The following is a 6,355-nucleotide window of genomic DNA, read 5'->3' on the forward strand; positions in this document are numbered from 1 at the left end:
AGACTACAAAAAAATTTTATCTTTTGTTCATTTTTTATGCCTGCAACAGGAAAATACATCAGGTCCTACTTCTCTGACAAAATAATAGCTAGGCAAACTAATGTGGCAAGGCCATAAGCTATCACTTTTATTATTAAAAATTACATGAAGACCTATGAACAGTCTTTGGCTATTTTTGAACATAGAGGTTCAGAAATAAAACAGTCTTTTACATGCATTTTAGTGTCTTTCCACCTAATCATGGCTGCAGTCACTTAAGACAGCAGAAAAATATGAAAGCAGCAACTCAGGCTGCTGAACTGAACCGTACATTTTCATCATTCTAGATGATTTATTAAACTAGCCAACGCATTCTCAGCATTAAGAGACAAAGCTTTATCCAAGAAATCGCTTTAGAAAAATAATTGGGAGAGATATCAGCTGTAACACAGTGGGTTAAAATTATCAGTAATGGTTGCTAGACTCATAAAACAGAGAACAGAAGCATCTAGCAAGAAAACAGAAGTAGATTTGTGTTTAAAGTGAGTTTTGTATTTTGTAATGGAGGTTAAAAGGAAGCCTTAAAAAAAGGAGTGAAGGCAGCTGATGTCTTCCACTGCAGATCAAGCTGGCCAGTCAGCTCATGATTTCTACTGTTGCCATTAAGTTAAACATTATCATAATAACATTTCTGTTTTCCTGTGGAATCAATAAAGATGCAGAGTCTACTGCCCTCGCAAACATTCCTGAAGCCCTGTATTTTCTGAAGAGTTTTGAAACTGCCAAAAAGAAAGAAGTGCTGAAAAGTTCAAAATCATTCATTTTAGAGCAGCATGCTAAATTCAGAGTGTATAAAGGAAGAATTCTATATAAAACTGCTCCAAATTATCAACTAATTGGCTTCTTTTTGCCCTTTGTATGAAAAAATCAGGAGTCACTAGCAGAAAAAGGAGTGTTGGTGGTCACATCCAGTTGATTTGCTAATTCAGCGGCATCTGCAGAGCCCTCTATTATTTTGTAACCTGTTACAAAATCTTGACATTATTGATCAACATCAAGGCTGCCACCAGCTTCCACTGACTCACTATTCATGAGCTTATTACTCAATTGATTTTTATCAACATACCGTACCACAGAAAAACACATGGCTGAAATAGCAATGAGTCAATTTTTCAGCTAGATATCTTCCATCTGGGAAGCGATCCTTTGTAGTTTTATGCATAATATCAAAGCTTCATGTATTTCAAAAAAATCCAAGTATAAAGGATTTAGGCTGTCAGTTATATACTTTCGGCCAGTACGTGAAATAGTTTTCCCCATTTCCAACATGCAGTAGGAAATTTTTTCATTGACTGGTGGACACAGATTATACAAATCTTTGCTTAGCTAACACCTTGAAGCACAAGTTGTTTTGCTCCAGTACAAATATAGGCAGAGTCAGTGTCTTCAAAGGTTAAAATATGCTGACTGTAAAAAAATGCACAGTATTGACCATCGTCATTCTCTCAACCATTGCCCTACTAATGGTGCTGTTTACAAGCAAAATGACATTTTCCACTCCTAGCTTAACCTGGGCTCTGGATGTTGGATTAGGTCTTTACTGTTTGGAAATTAGTGGTAACTACAGAACTGGCTGAAATGCCAGTTACAAATCTACTGCTCTCATATTGCCTTTCCCAGAGAAGTATTTGAATCATTTTTTAAAAAATAAAACCACAACTGTCCTTCACCTCTCAGATTGCAGTTTTACAGTCTTCATGTCCAAAGAAGCAGCTGCCAGTGTTCTTGCACTGACCAGAAGGATGCTGAAGGAGCATTTGGTGGATTTCAAGCTGAAAAGAAATGCTGCGTTTTTCCAAGATCTAGCTAAGAAATTTCTTAGTGGTACTATTCTGTCAGCAGTATTAGGATTTCTTTGCCTCGCTTTACCCTTTTTTCCCTGCTCACATTCATGCATGATTTTGATTTTGATGAAAGTCAGTTCACCCTAGTAGTGCCTATACCTTAGCAGCAATGAACATGATCATTATGTGACCTCTTCTCTCACAGTGAATTTCACCTTACACCAGGCAATAAACACAATTAATAATTTCACTTTTCAGAAATGTCTCCACTCTTCTCATCCCTACCCATCCTCATTCTCTACAAGGAGGGGTTTTTTTAAAAAAGGTTTATCTTAGTACCACAGCCTCAGTGTTTTTTCCATCAGAGTATCTGTGCTCATACCACGTGGTGCCTGGCTAATGCTGTGCAGTCAGTTATGCAGTATCTGGGCAGAGAAGCAATCACAGCGCATATGAACGTCATGTTAAAATAATCACCTGATGTCTGTTCCTTAGCCCGATCCTTACCACTGCTGCTAGTGGAAAAGGGTCTCTAAAAATATATCTCATGCTTTTTTTTTTTTCATTCTCCGTCTCCTTCCCTGTTTTAGTAAAATACATGTTTTCTGTTACGTACAATTAGTCAGGCATATAGAAAGGAAGGGGGTTTGTTAATAATGTTCCACTTTACCGACTAGTAGAGCTCTCACTTTCTGTACACTGATATTTAATATATAACAGACAAGTAGAAAGACAATTATACACATTCACATACATTGCCAAGACTGGGCTTGGCTATTTTTCTCTTCTTAAAGAGGGCGAGTAAAACGTTTACCATACTCAGGCTAAAACCACCTTAAGCTGTAACTGGTTGTACCTTTTTAACTCGCATCACCGTGGGATGTACATATAATCGATATGATATGAAACTTTTTCATGATTACATTACATTTTTCATTTAGGAGTTTGAAAAATGATTTCTCCTGCTGTTTTTATAACACCGGTACCATAGCATTACACAATTTTGCTTGGGAGGGATGGGAAATATTAAAAATGACAAAACACAAAAGCTGAGTTATATACCTGTAATTCCTCCACTCCCACTACTAACATTTACCACCCTACCCTCTGTAATTTCTGCTGAATGCCTCGGCTCTCACTCTCACAGTCAGAAACCTGAACCTTCAAGCTGAAAAGAAAAGGTTATCACTTCAGTTCATTTGTGGGCAAACTGCTCAAACTCAGCTGTCAATCAATGGTCCACTCCAGCATCCAAGCTGATTTGTATCTATCATGGGTGTTTACTCGACAGATTCTCACAAGCAAGCTGGAGCAGAGAAAATGTGTTTAATGACAGCATCATGCCGATGACACATTTTCTGCAGATAACATTTGCATTATGTGTTTACTGTTTGCAGAGCATCTGGAAGACATCAAATGGAAAGGAAGACATATTTCTTTTTCTGAGCATATATTCCAGCAAAAAAGAAAACACATGTCCATAGGAAAGCACTTCAGATGGGGAAGCCTGCATGGAACTTTGCCTTTTCTTCCTGCTCCCTTTCTACCTTTTCCATTTCTTTCCATCCTCCTCCATCACCTTTCAGTCCCTTCTTTTTTTATCCCTGTTATTCTCTTACTTTGCAAAAAAAAAATCTAAATAAAGAGAAAGGCAGATGCACTTATATATTACTCCCATAGTTTCAGTGATTTATGAATTTTCAGTATGAATAGAGGTTGAAACTAATCAACAGATGGTTGGAAACATGAATATTCATTACTTCTGAATCCCTGTATCACTCTTCCAGGTATTGTTTAGATGCAAAGAATATACATGCTGTCTAATCACCACTTTTGGAAAAGAAAGATAGCAGTGTCTTTAACTGTCCCATGTCTTATGAAGTGTGTGTTTTGGACAATAAACTGTGGTACATGTGTGTATTCTTTGAAAAGGAAAAAAAACCTAAAACCTGACAAATATCTTTATGAATGTCTAATGCCCTCTGCTTGAAAATCAAACCATCCCAAAATTACACTTCGATGATAGGCAGGAATAAAATATTTAATATATTTTATTATTATTATTATAAACTAAATATTAATTTAAATTTGCAACTCCACAACCTAAAGAAAATCTAAGGCACTCACAACAACGAACCAGTAAAGAAACGTGAAACTAAGTATTTATTTACACTTAGGCAGACATTAACATCTAGCAGCAATCTATTTTATATAAGTAATAAGCTGCTGCCACCTTCTGAAAAAAGCTCAGCATGACTACGAATGTCATCTTTCTCACAAGGCCAAAGTAAAATGAGATACACTTTCTGAGCCAAGAAAATTAGGCAACAAAACAAGTTCTGCTCCAGTATCAGTACGAGAAAAAATCTGCTGCACCTACACGTTCTTGCTCAAGAAGCTAAACTGAGGGTGGCCTTGACACTTCCAAGCACAAATGTAAGCATGTCATCTGTATCCCAAATCAGGAAAATGCTTTGACATCTACTAACCATCAAACAGGCAAAAGTGCCACTGAAGCAAACCAACAGTACAGTTACTTCTCTTTAGCCATACCCTTCTTTACCCTTTAAATGCCCACCTGCTTGAAGAGGAGTCTGCTCTCCTTGAGGACACCTTCCAACCACAGCTTCTCCATGACAAAGCAACAGAAATCAACATTTCTCTTGGTGGTTTTTGCAAGAACAACCTGCCTCTCCAGCGGTGCTGTCACCATTGCTGACAACCAGGGGCCACCCTTCCAGTAGAACTGGATACACCAAGGGTGGTGGAGTGAGCAACCCTCTATGCCCTGTAAATGGGCCCCTACTAATCAACGCTGGCTGTGTGCTGATCCAGAACTGGGAGCTTATGCTCAAGCGGAGGAGCCCCAAATCTTTGGTGACTATGAGAAAGTGACGACCTGGTGCATTTGCTCCCTCTGCCAACTTCAGTCATTACAATGATGGTATGAGCTTTCTTTATGGTTTACATTCTGGCAGCACAAGTAGTATCACAGGGTACAATGGCAGAGCAGTAGCAAACCAGTGTCATCACTGACAAATCAGTGCTTCATAGTCAGTACCTCTGTTACAAGTTGATTGATCACCTCGCCAAAATTTTCCTAAAAAATAAAATTACACCATTTTAGCCTGATTTTCAAAGCAAATTAAATCATCTTACTGTCTAGCTGCTCCATCTTCCTATGACCTTTGAACACATTGACCAGTTTCAACTAAATTTGATATCAAATTGAAAGTCTCAGAAATATAATTTCCAGAAATTTAGAGAACCCATAGAGCACATAGCCAGAGAAAAGCAATCTTCAAAAGCTGCACTGCTGACGGGCCAATCTGCTTCAAAGAATCACTGAACTACAGTCCCGTGATTTGGAGGAGGAGAAGGAAAAATCATAATCAGAAGCATAAGCTGCATGTGCATTTCCTGGGCAACACCTAAGGACCCAAGATGGCAGAATATTAAACCAGAAGCAATTCCGAGTTATGCTGGGAACATGGCCTAAACCAACCCCAAAATATGAAGGATATTCAAAACATCCTGCCATAACGATAGTTTTTTGATGCAGCTATTAAGACTTTTCCAGTAACTCAAGAAATTTATGAGTCTATTCTTAAAGATGCTTGCAAGAATGAAACAAACCAACATGGAAACACAGAGTTACTGCTTGACCTCTCATTACTAAAGAAAAAATACATACATCACCCTCTGGATGCAGTGCAAAGCCTACCGCTATTTCTACATATTTACTGGCATGTTCATGTTTCTTACTGCTGGTAGGTAGTTCTCAATGTGCCGTTCAAGTGCTTTGAAGCTCCATTCATCTAACAACAACAACAACAGAAAAAGGCAGCGGTTTTGAAGGTTGCTGATTTTGGGGAGGTGTTACTGTTATTAATGTGTGACACCAAATCAGCAAGGCCTTAATTTTGTGATAAAATTAAAACAAAAGTTATGATGGATGTAAACCTGATGATTTTTAATTTGAAGCATTTCTCTCAAATCGCATTTAGCCTTCACTTCAAAAGCTGACATGAGCAGCTCTTTACTACCATCTCGCGTGGTTAAGATCCCATCTGGGATTTTTTGCTAAAACTGAAGAATTCACAGCTTTGCTCGTTACATTTTTGACTAGTGGGCTTTTTTTCTTCATTTCTGAGGAGAAATGCTGCACCTGGGATGGAGACCCCTGCAATTTCACTTTTTATTTGGTTGTTTCCCTCTGTTCACACAACCACCAGCGCTTTCAGTGACCACCTACCCCAAGTATTCGCAGGTGTCACCTCGCTGCATGGGGTCCCTTCAAGTAGCCCGGCGGCTTCCGCAAGTGGCAACTGACGTGCGCAGAGGTTTCCCTGACGCGTTTGCCGAGGGGACCCGTTTATGGCACGTTTTTAGAGAAACTCGCTTCCCGCCGGCGACGGGGCGTGGCCGGGGCGGAGGCGTGGCCGTCTCGGCCCCGCCCGGCGGAGCTGTTCAGGGCGGCGGGTGCTGAGCGCCGCCGCGCCGTCTCGCGCAGCCGGGCGGGGCCGGCGCCT

Source organism: Strix uralensis, chromosome 3 (genome assembly GCF_047716275.1).
Source record: "Strix uralensis isolate ZFMK-TIS-50842 chromosome 3, bStrUra1, whole genome shotgun sequence".
Classification (NCBI taxonomy): domain Eukaryota; kingdom Metazoa; phylum Chordata; class Aves; order Strigiformes; family Strigidae; genus Strix; species Strix uralensis.